This window comes from Neopelma chrysocephalum, unplaced genomic scaffold, assembly GCF_003984885.1.
Source record: "Neopelma chrysocephalum unplaced genomic scaffold, ASM398488v2 Primary Assembly neopelma1_69, whole genome shotgun sequence".
In the NCBI taxonomy this organism is placed as follows: domain Eukaryota; kingdom Metazoa; phylum Chordata; class Aves; order Passeriformes; family Pipridae; genus Neopelma; species Neopelma chrysocephalum.
Window position 1 is genome coordinate 9,359,900 of NW_020897729.1, and position 22,568 is coordinate 9,382,467.

Below are 22,568 nucleotides of genomic sequence, written 5' to 3' on the forward strand. Positions count from 1 at the left end.
TGTGAGCAAGTTGGCAATGTATTTTAATGTATTTATTTGATTATGCATTCATTCTTTCATTCATTCATCTATTCAGTCATTCATTCAGACACTTGTTCATTCATCCCTGTCCCTTTGCAGGAAGAGAACATAAGCCAGCAGTGGATACTCCACTGTCCTGATTTACAGCGACGCCTCTGAGTTTGTATCAATAAATCTCTTTGGCCCTCCTCAATCCAGCATTATCCCTCATTAGTGCCTGGGATTTAAAAAAAGGATTAAAAATAATATCAGATTATAGATAGATGCATAGATATGTGTATGGGTTGCAGGGCTTTGATTAAAGAGCTGGGTGGCTGGTGGGTTTTTTCCTTTTATTTAGGATCTCTCATATTCACTGCCCTCAGACCTTGCAATTATTTTCACAAACAATCCCTGACTTTTTATTAAGTGGCCCAATAAATTTGCAGTCAGTGCTGGACAATAAGGTCCCCATTGCCCTCCCACTGCCTGCCCAGTGTATATTGATGTCAAGGGCAGCTCCTCTAAGCCTGACTCTCACTTTTACCTTCCTTGCCTCTGTGGGATCTTTTGGTATTTTCTGCTTCAGGGAAATATTTATTTAAAATATCCCCGCTCCAGTTGTGACTGTAGGGGTTGTTTTTAGAAGTGCCTCCCCATCATTGTTTGTCTCAGCCCAAATATGTACATTTTATCTGCTTCTGAGTATGTCTTAAACATGGGAATACATTCTCTGAAGAGGAATAAAATGAAGGGGAACTGCTGCTCGAGTTGGGATTCCTCACACTCTAAGAGCTCCTGGAACAATTTTTCTCCCATATCTCTGAAATACCATTAATTAATCTTGCAGACAACTTGCAACATAATCGTGTCCCTAAACTGTTAACCTTGAAAAATATTTGACAGTGTACTAACATCTCCAAAACTTGTTCTCACAGGGAATACAATAAATCCATAAATATCCTGGTTTCTCTCAAAAGGCCCAGAATAATTCTTTGTTGTCAGTCTTTTTTTTTTTTCCCCCCTTAGTTTTATTTTTGACCTGGTGGCAGGAGATGCAGGAAAGAAAGAAGGCATGTTAGGAAAAAAAAAATAAAAGCAGTTTGGAAGAAAAGGTAGTTATATATCATGCATAACAGTGGTTTTTATACAAAGGAGATGTCCCTTGCATTTCTTTCACATTTGCATGTCTTCAGGGCACCAGAGGGCAGAGACAGTGGATGGCACAACCTGCCATCTGCAATCGGGTCAGAACTGGTCCCTGGTGAGCAGAAAAGACAACACTGCAGCCCTCATAGTGCAGAGCCTGGACATGCAACTGCAACTTCAATAAACAACTCCTGTTTCAAAGGAATTATGATGTCACACAGGTTGACAATGTGCTGAAATGCCACGTTCACTTTGGCTGAGAAACCCAGAAATTTAAAGTAAGTGCATTGTTGTGACACCAGTGACCTTATTAAAGCCATGGAAATCCCCAATAACAGGACAACTTTAATTAAAGTTATTACCATTTCTGCTGGTGGTTGGTGCTCCTGAGCTCAGGAGCTCTGTTATATTTAACAGTCTGGCACCGAGTGCTGTTGATAACAGTGACGATCCTTTCCCAGGCCTGTCTGCTGTTCTTACTCTGCTGCCATTGGAAATCATCAGCAAAAAAAATAATCATGAGCTTAAAAAAGCTAAAGCAGACAGGCTGTTTCAGATTATTTCAGTATGTGTGTTGCTGCAACAGCCGAATGTTCCTGTTAAGACCATAGTCTGATTTTCCCCCTGAAAATCAGGTTATAAACAAAAGGATTAGACATAGGCAAACCCAGGCAGAGAATTTAGATCTGGGTTCAAATATGCACTGGAAATCATGGAAACCTTTCGGTTCGAGGCCTTCTCTATTTTAATAATAGTTTTTTTTCTAAATATATGTATTCTTGATGTATTTTTGTATCAGGGATTAACTATGTGGCTTAGTAGAAAATAGAAAAGGAGATCGTTATTTTACAATTCAATTTAGAGGCATCTGAAGGTTGGGATCAGTAGGGAAAGCAAGAACAGCTGCATTTCTTATAATTTCCCCATTAGAATATACTAATTTCCACACTGCTGCTCCCTCCTCTTCTCTGTGTTTATAGGTATTATTCTCCTATTGGATCCAGGAGCACAGAAAGCTTGAAAAGAGTCTGTTTTTCACCAAAGGAACACTTTCTCCCTTCATTCAGGCACTCCCTCAGCTTGTGTTCGCTAATCTTCATAAAAAATGGCAAAACTGTGCTGCTAAACTGACATTATTACATGTTTGTCATCTTGTGTGAAGTGCATTCCAAGAAAAGAAAGTCAATATAACATGTACTTGTAAAACTGTGACTAAAGAGGTTCCAAGAGAGCCAGAGAGGGGCTTTGGACAAGGGCATGGAGTGACAGGACAAGGGGAAATGGCTTCAATTTGGCAGAGGGCAGAGTTAGATGGGATATGAGGGAAAAATTCCTGCCTGTGAGGGTGGGGAGGCCCTGGCACAGGTTGCCCAGAGAAGCTGTGGCTGCCCCATCCCTGGAAGTGTCCAAGGCCAGGTTGGACAGTTCTTGGAGCAACCTGGGCTAGTGGAAGGTGTCCCTGCCCATGGCAGGGGTGTGGAACTGGATGAGCTTTAAGGTCCTTCCAACCCAAACCATTCTGTGATTCTGTGGGTTTGGCCATCCCAGAGGGGCTTCACAATCTGTGTTTTGCTTTACAACGAAGCTTCAAGACAGGGCACAACTTCCATCCCCACGGGCACAGATCTGGAGCTCGGAGGGGCCAACTGTGCTCAGGGGTGCTCAGGAAAACAGTGACACTGCAGGGACATGGACCTGCACCTTCAGAGCTTGGACACATCCCCTTCTGCAGCATCTTCCCTTTCTGGCTTCTCCTCCCACACTCAATTCCCTCCTCCCGAATCCCCTTTAATGCAGGTTTTCAAACCATCAAACAACCAAAACTTTGAAATGGCTTAAACTTTTAAACTGTCCAACGTGTTAAAACATTTACTGGGAAAATATCAGGGCTGTTGTGTGTGCACTGAGCATTTCCTCACCCATGGTATTACATTTTGAAGTGCTGGATTTCCTCCTTGAGGGAAAGATTTATTCCACTCACTCCTTTTCCCATACCAGAACTCTCAAAAGGAGCTTTTTTTACTTCTCACTAAACTGAGTCACTAACCTTAGCAGGTGACTGAAATAAATAAATGAAAGCTTTTCAAATGTTTTAATTAACATTGCCAGAACACAATTGATCCGGCCATACTTCCAAGATTATAATCTGAATAATCACCAAATATCCAAAAGCCTGCAAAAGGGATATTATTGAAAACCTTGTAGAAAGTCAGACATTTATACAATAAGTGCAATTATGATTTAGTACTCTACCGCTTGATATTATCACCTGCCCACTGATAACTGTGGCATCCAGCTGGGATATCCAGTGATATCTTTTCCAGATATTATCACTTTGAGTGAAAACAAAATCAGGTGAAGGCATCTATTCTCCCCTTGACAGCCAGTTTTCTAACCCTACCTGCTCATCCAGCTTTTTGCTAGATACTTTCAAATCCATTTTTCAAGCACAAGATCTGTTTCCAAAGATTAGCAACCCCCTGACAGCCTGTTTTTGGCGCTTTTGGGGTTTTTTTAACTTATTTTAATCAGCTTGTTCTAAAAATAGGAATTTCAGCAGCACAATAGCAATTGTATCAATATATTTAGGGCAGGGGTATCTTTAGCCCAGGGATCTGTTGGTTTGCAGCCCCAGCTCCTTTGTCAGGGGTTTATTTCCTTGCACAGGGTTCTGTTTGTCCTACGTGTGGCACAGCTGCCCGTTGAAGCCCCACAGCAAAGGCTTGGGGGATTTCCCAACAATAAAGTTGAAATCTCTTTCCTGGTTAGTATTCAGCAACACTGGAACGTTCAGCAGACATTTTTCCCTTCTCCCAGCTTTCAATAGGCTGCATTTATCAGCATGGAGTAGCAATCAACATGTATTTGCTCATGTATTTATATAAGTCAGCTGTATGATTCCTCATTATTTGCAATTCTTCCTTTAAAACCCCTTTGCTTTCTTTGTCTTCAGACAGGAAATTCTGGGTATGCTTGATATGTGTGTGTGTGGAAAGTGCTTTTTGGTGTACAATAAACATGTGAGTATTATCACAGGTATTTATTGATAGCTGAGTGAATTTATGTAACCCCTTATTTCATCCTCAGATTTATTTGATGTTGGCATTATAGTATTGGATAAGTTATCTTTATAAAAAAAAAGGATTGCTATTTGTATCTCTGCACTTAAAATGACAGTTTCCTACTGGAAGACAAATTCTAATGCTACCGGATTCTTGAAAAAATAATATACTCTTCAAACCTCTGAATGTGATCCAAGATAATTAAGATGGGAATGGACAGAATGGCCTTTCTTAAAGTGTGAGGAAGGACCATTCTCACTCAAAATGGGCAGGATAACCATGGTCTACTTTGAGTGGCCAAAGGAATTTGACTCCAGAGCCAACAGAGTTCCTGTGTTTTTTCACAACTGAATATTTCCCACCCTGTAAAAGTGGCCCTTACCCTTAAAGAAGGTGGGTGAATATGAAGGAACTCTTCTTTTCTGGACTGTTCGTTTTAAAGAGTGAAAAATCCTTGAGAATGGCTCAAGGGCTTGGAAGAGAAGCCATTCCAGTGGAATTCCTGTCACAACTGAGGTGCTGGAAGCAGGGGGATGATGAGGAGTGAGAGCAAAGGCTGCTTAGAAAAAAACAGTCACCCCAACCCACCTGCTTCAAAGGGGCAGGATTTCACTGCCATCATTAATCTGGCTGTTTTGCCCCTCTAGCAACGTTTTCCCTACGTAAAATATGGAAAAACACACCATCCTCGAGAAAGGCCTCGAGAATTTAATTCTGATAAGTCAAAATTCGATTTATTTAGTGCTGCTTTTCTCAACCAGTTGATTGCAACTCCAAAGGGTCGTGAAAGGCAATTAGAAGACACAAGGCATTTAAAATCTTGTTATCTCCTAAAATAAAATAAAATGTCTAAATCCTCATTCCGCTTATACCATAATCCCCCAAGGTCACACCTGCAACCTCCTAAAACACACACCACTGCACCACAGAATTTAGAATTATGGTCACAGGGTTCATTTCACTGTCAAGGGAAGACGATTTTAAACAGGTTATGCATTAAATAAAGGCCCACTTGACTGCAAAAAGTGAAAAAATACTGATTTAGTCATTCAACAAATGTGCAAATTATACACTAATTTATCTTCCCTCCTTATCTGATTGACTTGTCTCATCAAATAGTTAAATACACTGCTTTTATATTTTTATATCAGGGTGCAAATTTATTTTTTGTAATAATATCCAATTCAGAAAAGCACTTTGGTACCTGTCTGGACACCACTGTCTCCAACTTAATGGGCATTAACTGTCCCAGCTGAGTTTCTGGAATAAAATCCATTGATCTGTGTCAGTCAGGATCTTGAAAACTGAAGGCCTGAGGTTTAAAAACCCAGTCTGCTAATATAGTCTGCCATAATGCTAATATGCATTGAAATAAGCTGAAAGCCTTCCCTGCATGTGGGTTCAGGCTCTGACAACCCCAACTCCAGCTAAAATTCATCGGAGTAAGCCTCAAAATAAACCTCAATATTTCCCTGGGCAAGATAAAAACACTGAGAAGATGCTTATGATATTATTGTTGTTATTTTCATCTATCATTATTATTGTTGTTGTTATTATTACTATTACATAATCCTTTCTCTCTGTTCAGTGGAATATCCCTCCAGGGGCTGAGGTTTGGGATTTCTGTTTTACAGACCAAAACAGCAAATGCAGTGAAATAGAGATGAGCTGGGGAAAGCTCAGTAAAATGATTCAGAGTTGAATGGATTCATTCAGGATGTTTTCCCTGTTTGCTGGTACATATGGAATTCGTGGAGCTCAGCTGAGCCATAATTATAAGACAACACTGAGTGGTCTAAAAGTCCCTGAGGCAAAACACCCCGAGGAGGGGAAGGATCCTCTGGGGTGGTAACGTGGGGCTACAAGTAGGATAAACGGGATTAGAGGGGAAATGGAGTTGAATATTAAGAGGAAATTATTCCCAACAGCAGGATGAGCTGAACTAAAACAGTCCCCCAAAGGAAGGAATGGAAACGGTGCCATTCGACGCCTCTAATGTCAGATTTGGCAAAGTGTTAGAAACACAGTGTGGAGAACAATTTTACATCTGCAGAGAGGTGTGAGGACATCCTAAAAAAAAATCTCCCTGAATCCCTGAAATTTCTAACTTCCTTTTCCAAGGAACATGGATAAGGTCCCCTGATCCTACAGTGAGATATCTACGTATGTACATGGCAGATCACAGTGGTTGTGCAGACTTAATTAAAACACTATAATTAAATTAAAATTTTCTTTTTTTCCTTTTTTTTTTTTTTAGACATAGGAAATTCCCATACCCCAAGTGAGGTTAAAAAAATAAGAGCATGTTTGTTTAATGTTTCTCAAGAAATGCTTCTCCATAGAGGCCAGTGGTGTAATTAAAACTACTTAATCCAATCCCTGGAGATCTTTCCATACATATTTCCTATCCCAAGGCAGTTTGAAATATAAAGTTATTCAAAGTAAATCTGTCAGGAGGAAACTGGAATGGTTTTCCTGATCAGATCCCAGTGGGATAGGCTGAGTGTGACTCCAGCTGTGTCTGCCCCATGGCATTAAGGAAAACAGGGATGAGAAAGAGCAGATTTGGAATTGCAAGGGTTAGCAGGGAGGAGGCATCTCCCACTCTGGCGAGACATCCAGGGCTTAAGGAATAGGAGAATTAAGTCTGGCCTTTCTTAAATCCCCAGTCCTGGCTTTTAATATGATCAGCCTGTTTCCTCAATTCCCTAAATCTTAGTCAGCCCCGTCACATCCTATTTCTGTGCTCGTACAGAAACGTGAGGCACAGCTAAAGCTCTGCAGTCCTCTTCCTCCTGCCATTGCTGACAACTGAGATAATATTTCTTAGTGCTTCTAACAATGCAGCACTCTCTCCAATTCACTGGTTTTTGGCTGACTTCATTAGTGCCTTCCCAAAGCAGCATTTTTCTTACTGAAGTCAATAATTACATTGCCTTTGTAACAGCAGGTTTGCAAGCCTTGAGACTGGGCTGTGTGGGGACAAGGCTTCAAAAGCCTCAGGGTGCTGGAGTCACTGTCCTTGGAGGTATTTAAGAAGAGACTGGCTGTGGCACTCAGTGCCATGGTCTAGTAGCCAAGGTGGTGTTGGGTCAAAGGTTGGACTTGATGATCTCAGAGGTCTTTCCCAACCGAGTTGATTCTGTGATTAAGTGGCTGGTGACCATCTCACCACCCCACCCTGCACATCTAGAGCGAGATGCCTGCAACTCTTCTGCATGAACCAAGCACCAACCTCTGTAGGAGCCTGGCTTGGTGCCCCAGGGAGACGAAATTTAGCTCATCCCAAAGAGATGCCCTTTTAACTCTCCAAACAGACCAGCTACAAAGGGTCCCCAATGACAACACAGAGCGAAGAGCAGGTATGACTCTGGGTATGTCCAGACTCATCACGAGTCTCAAATTCAAATAGGACTAAGAGCAACCAAAAGCACCAGAGACAAAAAACTACAATATGAATCTTGCAAAGGAGGTGCCCTCACCAGCAGGTACAGCCAACAGAAGCCTTGGAGCTTTTCCTGCTCAAATCAAAACTCCCACAGTGAGCCCGGGGCAAAACTTCAGTCCCTGTAAATTGTGTTATTTTCGTTCGTATTCAATATTAGGAAGTTTGGAATGTCTGAAGACCAAATCCGCAGAGGTGTTTGTTTATGTGGATGAATAATAAATGCTAAATAATGTAAATTATGTATATACCACCAATCCTTTCCAGACAAAATGAATCAGTGAGATTTGGTACCGGCTCGTACCAGACTTGCTGATGTCAACATTGGCAACATCTCATCCTCGCGCTGGAGGATATTCCATGAGAAAAGAGCTCCTTGGCTGGGGCAGAAGGATTAGGAGAAGTTATGGAGTAAAGAGAGATTTGAAAAAAACCTTGAAAATGGCTGGAGATTTGCTGCAGTGCTGTATACAAAGGAAAGCAAACACACATGGCTTCGTTACACAGCTCACTGCACTCAGCCACGGATATGCAATCCCTATTCCCTGGCCACACTCACTATCTCATCAGTGACTTCTGTCCAGGAAAGCCAATAAAATAGGGATGTGTGTTGCCAAGGTGAAGTTTTAAGACTTGCAATTTTAAATTTTCTATTAGGGATAAGGTAAGATTTATAGATGATATACTGATTTATAAATATGTTCAGACAGTAAGTATTTTTGGCTTTAGGCTGGAATCAGAAAGCTCTGTTTAAAGAAAGGTTTTTAAAGGTTTTGTGGTACATAAAATAAATCCAACTTATACTTTCAAAGATCCATCTGGCTGTACAAAAGATGATGACAGTGACAGTGGGAAAAAAATTTTTGCTTATATCTACAATGCTCCATTATTTTCTCATTAACTGGAGTTTTAAAGGGAACAATATTAGTGCCTCCAGAGGACGAGCTATATAAACAAAAGCTACAAATTTATCTGTGCATTAAAATGAATGCTATGGTAACAGGTTTGATTGCTTTGGCTGCAATTTCTAAACCTAAAGGGGTGTATTATCCTGAGATAATCTCACCCTTGGGTCCTTATATATATTATATCTCATACCTCTAATCCTGGGAGACAGTGCCTGGATAATAATATCCCCCCTGCCTTTGTTATAGCACAACTCAAACATGTCTCTTCCAGCTTCAGATAACGCATTAGTTAAGTGATTTTATTTTGATCACTCTGAATCATTAGTTTATGTCTGGAGAGTGTGTAAAGATTGATTCCCTTGGACAGCAGGAGGAATTTTCCCAGCAGGAGCACAGTGCACGTGGTGGAGCAGGGACACTGCCATCCTTGGAGGTGTCCAGGGCTTGGAGAGGCAGAGCTGTGGTAGAGCCATCTGCTGCAAAGCTGTGCAGCCTTGGAGGCCAGTTCTGTGCCAGTGATGGTCATCAGTGCCTTGGGTACCTCACACATTGGACTCCAAGGTCTTCACAAGGGAGACCTCAGTAGCTCATAGAATCACAGAACATCCTGAGCTGGAAGGGACACTCAGGGATCATCAAGTCCAACTCCTGGCTCTGCACAGGACCACACCAAAAATCCTACCAAGTGCCTGAGAGCATTATCCAAACGCTTCTTGAAGGCTGAGTTGCAAAACACCCAACACAGTAACTCCTTTGGCCACGTCCTGGCATTCCAAATCCTGCTGAGGTTCCTCCAAACCCACCATGGCACAGGCACAACTTCAGGCTGCTCAGGCTGCACTGTTTTTCCAACCATCTGGGAGCAACTCAAGTGGAGATGGTCTTCCAACAGGCTGGGGACTGTTTTTGTTTTTAATCCTTCTTTTAAAATCCTGTGGATGCAGATTTACTGGAAAGATTAGGATGACTTTGGCCTGTGTCAATAATTTTCAGGTCCTCAGAGCAATCCCACTGAAAATCCCATTGAAGTCTGTCCTGCATGTGTTGAGGGATGCTCTGTGCTTTGGCAGGTGGGTGTCTGTGGTGGACCAGTGTTTGGACATGGCACTGCTCACCAGAAGGATGAGGGGACAGGATCCAGCTTTTTGTGCTGCAGATGAGGCAGTGCCTGAAAGGTTCACATCCTTCACAGCCCACAAAACAAAAATCTTGGAAGACGAAGGCGTTCTCCATTCTCCAGGCCTGAGCCTTTCAGTAGCCAAACCTCTCTTAGAAAAATCTCACATCTCACAAAAGCAGAAGGAAATCAGCATCTCAGCACATTCACCTCATGACATGAATTAGTCAACGAGGCAGCAACAGCCACTTTTCCTGCTTTTTTTTTTCACTCAGCCACAGCTGTCCTCACACTGCTTATTGCAACACTATTATTCCCTATTAGTCATTTTCCTGGATGAGCTGCAACACACTGACACTGGGGAGTGATTTACAGGTGGAGATGGTGAGACCTTATTAAAAGAAAATGCTTTTCAACGTCTACAACAAATCCTCAGGGTAAGCAAAGACCCCCCAAGGTCCCAGTCAGCTGCTGAATGGCTTTTATAGACAGTTCCCAGGATAAATTGCTTCTGAGCATGCCTTCACTTGTCACTTCTGTTGAGATACTTTTGAATGTCATAAACTCCTACATCTTAAAGCCAGGTGTTGAAAGAATCCCTATTATTATCACTACCTTGTCAGCGACAATAACAACAGTTAATAAGTGATGATGGGGACATAAATGTCTGGTTCCTGTGTACAGCTTGTCATTTGCAGTCAAATCTAACACTGCCAGAGGAGTCTTTGGAGTGAATGCTGGAAAAAATGGATGTCTTCTGGGAACGGGCTCCGTTAAAAAGGCATCCATGTTTAATTCCACTTAATCATTTCTAACTTAAATGTGCTCATAAAAAAATAAATCTGAGCGTGTATCCATGTGCATTAAGGACTTTTTCACTTAAAAGGCCTGTCCCAGCCTTCAGCATAGTGAGAATGGAGGCTTGGACATTCTGGCTTGTGCAGTGCTACCAAAGTCTCCCTGAGGGAGGGAATCAGCAGCTTTAACTCACAATTCAGAGCCAAACACCACAAAAAATATAGGAGGTAGTCTGTATACATGCTGCCTGTGCTCTGAACACAATATCACAGAATCAACTAGGTTGGAAAAGACCTCTGAGATCATCAATATCCCATTATTCCAGTGCCTTGTTTCATTGTGGCTTATTTGTTCTCTGTTTTGTACAGGTCAAAATCAGAGACTCGCTGATATTTACCCTAGAAAATTGTTTATAGAAGTGGGTTTTTGAACCTCTCATGCAAAAAAAAGTTAAAAATGGGCATGAAAAGGAATTGCTTATTACACTTGGGTGAGACACATCCTTGCACTTTGCCTCATCCATGTTTCTGGGCTTTCCCGGTCTTTTAAATATCTTTTGCAGGAAATCCCTTTCCCTTATACACACTGTGTATATTTTGCCTCTTACAACATATTAAACAGCCCATGTAAGAAAAAGTAGATGAATTATTGATATTGTACAGGAGAGAACAGAGGGAACAGAGAGAATATTCCATGATGTGATAAAACACCCACAGGTTTCAGGAGGTGCCTGGGTAAGCAGCTCTCTAAGAAACCCAGTGGTTTGTGGCTCAGCACACGTTGAGCTGACCTCAGGTACTTTCTTGCTCACTGTGGTTACCACATCAGGATTTTGAGCCTAAACTGATACAAAAGCTTCTACAAATTATTTAAGTCGAGGAGTTCAGCTCTGTCTTTAAATGGGAACTGCAGTTCCTTCCTTGTTGTCTCCAAGAGACAGGGAGATCCAGGCTTCCCTGCTTCATTTTGATCTCTTTGAAGGATTCATTGGCTGAATTTTCAACTTCTTCTTTTTCTTTTTTTTTTTCCCCATAAATTATTCCTTTTGGCTGGCAAGTGAGTCCCTGTTTTTCCATACCAGTCTGTATTTTCCCACCTCAGCTAATTTTGCATAAACATGAGCTCATTCCTGCACGACTTGAGGGCTTTGTACCTAAATTTTGCCTCCAACTGACCACAGGTAGATTATCAAGCAAGGCACAGTCAAGGAAAGCAATAATTCTGTCCACTTGAAAAAAAATGTTAACTGTAAAATACGGATCTTCCTCTTCCAAAATGTACCTTTTTCTGCCTTTTTAGAGTTTCTTTTCTTTTTTGGGGACGAGGGTCAAAGCCCATTTTGTCCAACAGTGCAGCCTTTACGCTTTGTTTTGTGTCAACTTCATGTTATCAGTTCTTTCCCTTTGACTGAAGTGGAACATCAAACTGAAAATCACTCCTTCATCTATTACAGTGTGAGCCAGGCAAAAAAAAAAAATCTTTACACTTTTTAGGAAATAATTGGGCAAGGCTGTAACAGGACCTCCTGAGAAAATCATGGTAACAGGCTGTCACAGGCTTTTAGGGCAGAGAGAGGAAGATTGTTTCATGAAAGCTTTTAAACAGTTGTATCTGCAGCCTTCAGGTGAGCAAATTTCATGTGGGCAGCAAGGAATAAATCAAGCACTTACATAATTTTTTTTTTTTAGTCTGTATTGTTCCTGTCCCAAGCTCTACAAGTTTTTACATATCATTCGGAGCGTTTCGAAACTCGAAGTTATTTTTATCCTCGGAGAAGTAGCTCCCACATAAATAGTTGTTGCTAATGTATTATAAACTAGGATTAGCTTAATTAGGGACTTCACAAGAAAGTAATGACTATTTAAGCCCTGAAAACAAGCTAATTATTTTGTATCACATTGTTGCTACCGCTGTCTTCAGTTCTTCTTAAGGTGACTGTTCAAAAAGATGTATGGCAGACATGCTAATTAACAGATTTCTTGTCATCATGTTACCGGTTTTTTATGATATATTAAAATTCCTCTTTTATGTAACACCTCACATATATATACATTTCTGCTCAGGTTATTTGACAGCCTGATTCAGTGCTTTTTTAATCTTACAACACCATCAAAGTTGCTGTGAGAGCTGCACAAGATCCAACAGTGATTTTTCCCCCGAGGCTCTGCTGAAAAAGCCAATATTTTCATTATTTGTGCCACAGAATTTTCATAAATTCCTTCTATTTAACTTCACCACAATCCATTTGAAACTGTTAAATAAATCCAAATTAACAAGTAGAATTTGAGAACCTAAGCCCCCAAGAGGCAAGACCCCTTCAACAGCATCTGAAGCCCCTCTGGAGCATCCCTTCCCAATAGTCCTTATTCTGCCATTCCACCTCTGCACAGTGTTGTTGGAACTTATGTTAAATACCACAAGTCAGGAGTGGAAAGCCTATATTTTTTCATGTTTCCTATAATGCAATGAAATGTAACTTATGGCAGCTTTCTGCTCCTAAAATGTTTGAAAGCATGTGGAACATCCAGCATTTAATTCTTATCTCTGCTTTCCCCTTTGCTGTGTATAATAGTCACCTTTTCTTTAAAATCACCTTTTGCATTTCAGTTCCTCTGTTCTCACCTTTCATATTCAATATTTCCTCACTGCTGCAGCCTCCCATTGTCTGCACAAGCCATTCCTCCAACACCTTCACGTGCACGAGGTGCATCACATCCACATTCCAAGATCTCACTGGTGTATTTGCAATTAATGACTCAATTTATCCTGACACACCAACTCTCGCAAAGTGACGACAAATGAGTCCTGATTAGAGAGCTGATTTCCATAAAAGAGCACTGGAACTGAAGCAGATGAATTCTCAGCTCTGCTTTTAACTGGCACTGGCTCTGGTTCATCCCAAATTTCCCCTGGTGTTTGTTAGTCAGTGGAAATCCCTGCAGCCCTGCCTGGGAAAAACAATGAAACCGATAAATGGAGAGACAAATATCACAAAGGTATATCATTTCAGTAAATACAAATCTCTCTATTTTAGACTGAGAGATGCAAGCACACGTATCCTGCCGCAAACCAAAGGGCTGACAGCAAATGATTGCACTATTATTAGGCATCCAGGCAGTTTCTGCTGCTAGGTATTGTCAAATCCCAATTATTAAGCTTCATTAGAGAGCTGGTGCCTTTAAAAGGATCCCAGTGAATGCCCCAGATGAAGGCCCTTCAATAAGGACTCAGAGCGTTCCAGCTCCACAGCATTTCCCCGCTCCGGCTTTTTTCCATCTTGAATTTCCCATGGTGTCATCTTATCTAATCATTGCCTGGTAATGCTGGCTCCATAAGAAATCTTCCATAGAAAAATGAGAGTTCATACATCTGTCTCCTGCTGAAAATGCTCATGAATAATGGCACCAGTCAGCACGAAAGCAGCGAGCGGCTCCAGCTCTGTGTGAAAGGCGGGAGGCTCTGAAGGGAGAGAAATTCCAATTTGATTTTAATTCCGTATCAGGAGCATCCTCAGGACCAGATTGTGCAAAGCACTTGAAGGAATATTAAGGGGCTGGGGGGGGGGGGCACAGTGAATATTATTTTTCTTCTCAGAGCAATATTTAGACAGCAGTTACACCTTCTGTGCCAGGCTGAGCACAGTGACTGCCCTTTTTTTGCACCCCTGAAGTAAATCTCTGCTTGGTGAAGTTCACCCCATGTGTGTGTGCTCCACAACTCTACACACATGCATTACACTCCCATTTTCCTCTGACATTCCCATCAACTGAATGTCATTGTCATTTATTGCTGTCATAACTGGATGATTGTTAATTTTATGTTCAACATTTCGATGGTGAAGCAGATCCCAGCCTTCATTTCCATCAAGTATCATCATCAGCTTCCTCCTGAAGGCATCTCAGCCCACTGGGGAGCCCTGGCAGACCACCTCAGCTATGGATCCTCCTGAGGTGCTTCTGCCTGATGAAACAATTAATTTTTTTAAGTCTCTTATTGACATTGTGATCCCAAGAGCATGGTATGAGTTAAATATTTGCTTATTATAATTGCACATTTCACATGCTGGAAGCAATTTCTGTATTTCATTGCTGGGATGATATTCTGCACCGTGGAACTCTCTTTAATAAGGAATCAAATTCAATCAGACTTGAGAACTATTCATGTGAATGACTACCATTACTTGGTATCATCTGTAATGCAATAAACTGAGTGTTTGATATAATGCTGTTATATTAGGGATATGCATAACCCATTTGTTATCCATCATGTGAATCACAGAAACGCTGGGATCAAAATTAATTACATTTTAGGGTATGTCTGAATTACAGATAATTAAAAAAAAAATCAGTTTAAATATGGTCTTTGGAGAGAAAAAAAAAAACAGATGTGATGCTGTGATCTCTTTTGTAAAATAGCTTTTCTTAAGGAGCTGTGCATGTCTCCACAACAGTTTGCTCACTGCCTGAATGTTTTCCTTGGCAATTCTGGCTACAGGATGTTGGCCTTTCAAAGAAACATTGTATGGTATGAAAAATGTTACATCAGCTTTCAAAATGGAAAACTGGAAAGAACTTAGAAAAATAAAAGCATTTCCAAGTCAAATATTTTATAAGGAGTGGTACCCATGGGAGCTTTCTTCATAAATACATAAAAGCAGCTTTTGGGGAATGCCCATAATTGCTGCATTACATATTCTTGCACTTGGCAAACTGATGCCTGTATTTGAAAATAAATCAATTTGGGCTTTTTTTCAAGCAACAGGGATAGGCAGGAAATATGTTTGTGTTGGGTTACAGTAATTACTGATGTACTTCAGTAACTTTTGGGTCTTTAATAAGTTCACTGAGAATGGCCTTTGTCTCCAAGCACAACTACACCCCAAATGGGACACAAAGCAGTTCCACAGGACGTGGATCTGCCACTGAGCTCCATCTGCCTGAGGTGTATATATAGATCTATAGGGGATGTGGTGTGAGGGATCACAAGGTGAGCCAGGCAGTGGAAGAAGAGCTGGAAGCTCAGCCCTGAAGGGAACATGCGGGGAGCACGTCCCAGTCTTATGGGAGGGGAAGGAATAGAAAACAAAGGAGCCACAGGGATAGAGGTCAAGCCCTGTGGCCCCAGCAGAGGAGCAGGTATCGCCTGGGCAGCACTGAAAGAGCTCCTGAATAAAGGACAGGGAGCACATCACACACAGAACAGGAGTTACTTCAAAGGAAACCCTCTCTTCTCATCGTGACAAAGGGTTTCATGTGTGCAGCTGGAGCAGAGCTGCACAGAGGAGCTGTGGGAGCTGATGGACAGGGCCTGGATCCTGGGCAGGGAGTCACCTCCAGCAGCAGCTCTGGCTGCTCCTGACCTGCCCAACTGCCCTGCCCTGCTCCCCTCTCCACACTCCAAACAGGAGCATCCTTGGCGTCTGCTCCTCACAAAGCTCCCCTGGAGTGCCCTAATTCCACACAAGGAACATTCAGCTCATGAAAAGAAGTGTTAGGTTGTATCAACCCCAACACTCAGAAGTTACAACTCACTTTAGTCGTATATGGGCAGTATTTAGGGGTTTGTGAGCTAATCCTGGTATCTTTGAAATATCCACTGGATTTACCAAATGGTTTCTTGAGGCTCTTTAAGTGCTCAGCGTTTTCTGCCATTAATCCTGCACATCTAAGTCCTGTGGTTCCCTTTAAACTGGTTTTCACACAGAATTTGTTGATCTTGCTGCCGTTTCTTCACTGAGTTACTTAAGCAAATTCAAAACAGAAAGAAAAATTAGTTTCCTGCTTGTATGGGCATCCTGGAAGAGTTTAAAACCAGTGGAATAGTTTTGTTATTTCCTTTGTAATAGTTCTGCCCTCCTTCTTCTAAATCTTCACAGTTTTGGTAATTGCCTTCCAGGTTGGTGTGGTCAATATTAGTGCAGATGCCAGGACTCTCTGATCACATGCAAGGTCCAGGTTTCCCATTAAATCTTCCAAAAATTACATTCAGGGTCACCCATTAGTGAGAATTCTGGGCTTGTTGAGAAGAAATTTTAAAAGCCACTGAAAAAAATAACTCTTGACAACTGGCATAAGCCATTGTATATTTGCTTACAGTTCTGTTTTATACATATATATGGACTTTCAAACTCATTTATTGGCTTTAGTGGCATGAATAACCAAGGGCATGATTTATAATGATTTGTCATCTGGTATTAGATTATAAAAAGTTTAATTAATTTTTCATTAGCCATAGTTAATGATGGGCTTGTTAACCATCTTGAGGTGAAGCCAAGAGCTATTAGCTATATTAAGGACCAGTTTCAAGAAAATTACTCCTTTTATAATCCCCAAAATGAGTTATAATGTTATTTTCCCCTTTCAGAAAAGTGTTATAAGCTATATAGATATACTAAAATCTATGCAGAAGATGAGCCTTGAGGAAAACTGATCATGTAATAATAATTATTGATCACTTTTTGCACCAATTGAAATTAGATCAAACTTCTGGATGATTATTCTAAAAAATAGCCCTGTGAAATTAGTTCCTGTACTTAAAAATCAACATATTGGTTTATCACATAACAAAGGACTGAAGTAGAATGGGTGATTATTTGGAGGAACTTCTTTGCTGCCACTCGACTTCTGCCTGTTGTCTCAGCTGTCTGGCTTCTTAAAAGAGAAATTAGGGTTTAAACTGAAAATTTAATTGAAAATATAATTTAATTGAAAAATTCGTTTGTCCTGCTCTGTGGCCCCTGCTGGGTGGGAAGGCTGAGCATGACAGTGGCTGTTGTGTTATGATCCATGACTAAGAGAACTTGTAGAAGAATAAGAGAGATGGATGAGTAATTAACGTGAAAAAAGGTGAGGGGAAAGAAAAATTATCATTATTTTTCTAGCAAACCTTCTTCTGATTTTCAGATAGGGGGAATACATTAGAAAATAAAATTAAAACTTCAAAAATAAGTGTCTAAACATAGAGTGCTGCAAGATGAATAGTCTTAAAGCTTATTTTGAACAAGTGGGAGGACCAGGCCTATTGAAATCCCTGAGAAACGTGCTTGGTAACTCCAAACCCTGTGAGTTCGAACAGGAGTTTGGAAGCCTGGATTTTTAGCCTCAAATTTTAGCAAATCTGCATTTGATAAAATTGTATTTAACTGCTACATGAGAGTATTGGTGCACAGCTGTGGATTCCCCATCCCTGGAAGTGTCCAAGGCCAAGTTGGAGCAACCTGGGCTAGTGGAAGGTGTCCCTGCCCATGGCAGTGGGGTGGAATGAGATGAGCTTTAAGATCCCTCCCAACCCAAACCATTCTATGATACAAAGCAGACACGCAGCAATATTTGGATGCACAAAGATCCTCTTATTTCTCTGGATTTCTCTGGGTGGGAATGACCCAAACAAGCTCTTCCAGCTCGGAGCAGCACACGGCAGGTGCGCCCAGCACACAGCCTGTCCCTGTCCAAGTTCATCCTGGAAAGGCAGCATTTCACTGACAGTAAGAACAGGCACTTTAAAAGCATAAAGAGAAGTGTAAGACCCTCTAAATGTCTCGCCTGAGGCAATCTGTTTCCTTTCACAGGGTTGTTCCTGAAACAGGCCTGTGAGGACTGTTCTCAGCACTTCCCGGCGGCGATGAGGGCACAGTTCTCACCCCAGATCCCTGCAGAGATCCCAGAAACACTGAGGGCTGCCGTGTCTCCCACAAGTCCCAGCCTCTCTGCCCTTCCCGTGGGATCTCCCACCTGTCCCAGCCTCTCTGCCCTTCCCATGGGATCATGCAGCATCCACCCCGACCTCTGCCAACTCCACCACAAGCTCTTCTCGATGCTCAAAGCAGATCCTACTCCTCTCCAGCAGTTATATTACCACATCCCACCCCAGAACTAAGGTCAGGAGCCCCACATGAGTCCCTGCTGATGCACTGCAGGGGTAGAAGATGAGCTTTCAGGACCCTGGAGTACCAGGTGTGGTGTCCTGTCTATGGCAGGGCATCCTCCTGCCCCATTGCCTCCAGAAAGGTTCCTGCCAGGACACCCCATTCACCATTTGGGCAAAGCTCCTGGATCAAATCCTTGTATTCCAAAATGGAATGCTAAAATCAAGCCACAGACTGGGAGCCACAGACAAATAGAAAACTATTTGTTTTCTTAATATAAACCCACTTAAATCAACTTCACTTAACTGATGTTTAGATTGCTGCCGAAATAACCACGTTCAAATTCTACTGAAATGATTAAATATATTTGTCCATCATTGATTTTTTGACCTAATAAAATCAATGTATATATATTTGGTCAATACAAACATGTAGTCAATCTAAATTATAAGGCACAAAGCATGTGAGTGGAAAATATGTAGTTTTCTTCTCACAGTTCTTCAGTGCAGTTACTTTTACATCCATGCAGCTGTGCAGCTGAAGAGGATGACTGGAAGGGGCAGAAGTTGAGGTGCACCAGTTACCACAACCCTGAACTGTCTCACCATCTCTGTGTTTGATGTTACAGCCTTAATAACCCTCCTTTAACTCAGGACTTTGGCAGGAGTTGAGGTGTTGATAGAACTATGCAATATTAGAACGAAGTTTTATGAAAATTATAGGCTTTTATTCCTCCTGTTAGCAATAGAGGTGTCTGCCTGTCATTTGTTAATCAGTCTTTACTGGATACTGTAACAGAAAGAAAGAAATTGCAGATTTCACACCTCAGAGAAATAGGGGAAATGTGTAGATGGAGCCTCCTGGGTCTGCACTGTGCTCTCCTGGACCTGGGAGAGGAAATGTAGGGCACATAAACCCTGCAAGAGCAACAGATCTTCACCCTTCATGTATCCTCTCAGGTCACTTCCTCCAAATTTCCTCGTACCTCTGCACCCACAGCTCACGTGACCCAGTGAGAAGTTTTTCTGGTGCAGACAATTAAATTCCAACAACTCTGAAAAATCAGTGATCTAGCTGCTCCAAAGGGAAATTGCTGAAGTTCTGGTGAAAATCAGTTCCAGCTGGTTCTAATGAAGTGCTGTTCTGTCCAACAACACTGGGCAGAAGCTGTGCCTGTGTGTCCATTCAGGGAACATAAGGATGCTACACCACAGCTCAGGACTTACTCAATTGCACAGATGTCGGACACAAACCAGTACAATACCCTCAGGGAGGGGGAAAGCATTTTATGACCTATAAACCACATAAAAGAGCAAAATCAGAGACAATTCCAGACGAAGATGGAGAAAATGTACACTGCTAAGCTCCCAGCCTAATGTGCTGTCTGTATATTCCCAACTAGAGGACTAAATTTAGCATTCCTGCCAAAATGACAGGGAAGAGATTGGAAACATGTCCCCCAGTGTTGGTGCTGGCACTGCCCCTCTCACACGACCCATTAGCTGTTCTGCCCAGGGCTCGTGCCGAGGACAGACCACGGTGTTCCATGTCCAGCACTTCCCAGAACATGTCAGGCACTGAAGGATGGGAGGAAAAACCCCAACAGCAACACTAACACCGATGTGGGAATTTGTCATGGTGACACTGATGGTACTGAGAGTCCTGCATGGTAATGATTGGTTTACAATAAAAATTACTTCAAATGCTGGATCAGAAAAAGGATGGTTCAGTCAATCAAATCTCTGTCAGCTGCAAATTAGGCTGCCCATCCCTAGGCAATGGAGAACATAATTGGCTTTGTCCATCGCTGGGTTTATTTTTATCTGTTCTGTTAAAGTCAGGCTCTTTCTCACTCACACTGGCAAAAACAGAGGAAAAAAGGGTTTGGTGCAGAAAGGTTTTTTCGCTCCTTACACCTGCAATAAATGGGGCAAGTAATCCTTGAATTTCTAAAATTAGCCAAGGATTCTTTGAGGGACTGCTTTCTGTCAGAGTGAGGTTACCTTCCTGGGAGAAAGCAAGAACAAAGAATATTTTAGCATATGGACTTCAGGAGCCTCAGACTGAACCACCTCCACCCCGAGCGGCCGATGCTCCAGTTTGGTCCCCAGGGTTACACAAGAGGGGCTGGGGGAGGTGGAAACCTCCTCTAATCCTGTAAGAATCACAGCAACTTTAAAACCTGCTAGAATTTGCTGAAGACAGGATGGGAATGTGCACATCCAACACCTCCCTTCCCGGGGACCGATCATCCCGACGCCGGCAGCAGCGCGGTGCCGGCGTTCCTGAAGAATGTGGGAATGTAAGAAGAGGTTAGGACTGAAATAACCACCACCAGACTTCACTGGGAGCACATGAGAAACTCAGAGCCATTGCTATCCCCAGAGTGTCGGGGGATATTGCTTTTACTGCAGGGAACACCTGTGCTCCAGGTTGGAAGTGGAAGGATCTCCGTCCCCGGCATGACACACAACCATCAGACAGTTGAGACTCTCCAGCTCTCCTTCAAACTCCTTTAGCTGTCTATAAGCTCCAAATATCCCTACCTGTTTCCCTCCCCGTGCACAAATTGTAAGACTGTGCCATTCCCTGTGTGGCAGAGCTTTCTTAGCACATTTCCCTGGCACTGCAGGGTACAGTGAGACTCCGAAAAGGAGAAAATCCACTGAAAAAATAAATATAGCTGACTAAGTAGGAGGGGGAACAATGTCTGTCATCTTAACCTGTCTGTCATCTTAACCCAGAGAATTTGGTGCTCTACTTCCTTGGCTCTGCCTTTATTCCCCTTTAATTTTAGGGCATTTGAGCATCACCTGGGTACCTGGGAAATCCACTACTGTGCTAAAGGCTTGGCTAAGGGATAAGGGCATGGATGGGGAAGGTTTAACAAACCTTCATGTTGCACCAAGTACAAAAGAACTGCCTATGAGTTACTACTCATAGGATTATATTCATCAGCAAAGGCCAATAATTCAGAGTGAGAACAAACTCTATAGGGTACAAATGGCTATAAAGAATGAATAATTATTTACTGTCCAGCTACTCCTATAGGTTTATGTCCCAGTTTTAGCACCCTTTCCTTGCTGCACTTGTGCATGGAGGGCAGGAATTATGGCACTGCCTCAGCATTGCACAACCAGGGCTGCTGCAACTTGAAGTGTGAAGCAAAGGATGGGAAAAAAAAGCTTAGAAGACACATAACATAATGATCAAGGCTTATGAAGAGCTAGTGAAAGGTAATTATTGCTGTCATTGTAATTATTGTTGCTGGCATTGACAGTGGTGCCGATCATGATTCTTCTTATTATCATTATTATTATTAAGTGAGTGAAAATCATAGAGAGCAAGAGCTTTGCTTCCAAGATCCCTATTTGCCCCATGTCATCCTGGGATGTCACTAACCCGGTGCCCCAATTTAATCTGAAAATAGTAGAAATAATTCTGGCACACCAAAAAAAACCCCTCCCATCCAACCCCACCAAACACAGCATCCTGTGCTGGGGTATCCTCCTGGGAGCTCTGTGGCTCAGGATGTTGCAGATGGGCTCGGGGTGGGTTTGTGTCATAAGACTTTCACGTGACATTGCCTTTAGGTTGCCAGCAAAAGTCCTGCAGATTAGTGTCCCCTGAAATCTCTCTAAGCAGCTTTAATGCCCTAAAATGTGCTTTATGTGGATCACTGGGAAGACTGCACGAGACAAAACATTAATTATTAGTATAAAAACAGAATTTCCTACTAGAATTCTGATTAACAGGCACTCCTACACTTGGGATGTGTTGTGGAGAACTTCACTCGTTTTTTTTAAAAGCCTGTGAAGAAAATTCAAAATATGACCCTGCAAAGGCTTTTACCTTTCTGTGTAATTGAATCCAGCTGGCCTCCTTCTACCCTGCCTTGCAGTCATTTACAGATATGCAAATGGGGGGAAAAAATGGTGCCTTTTGCATCTGCATTGCACACCAGAAAATCAGACAATGCCTGTGTTTTCCCAGGTTTTCCTGCAGTTTGCCCATTCTGCTGCTTTTTTTCTTATTTTAATACAGTTTAACAGCACAAATGTATTTAAAAATATATTTGAAATGAAGGAATCAGTCCCTACCTGGACAATATTGGTGATGCCCCTTTGACAACCTGAAAACTTTAACATCTACAGGGTAATTTTGGCAGCCCCTGTCAGCACCAGGAGCAGCAGTGGGAGGCCTGTGACCGTGGGGAGAAGGAGTG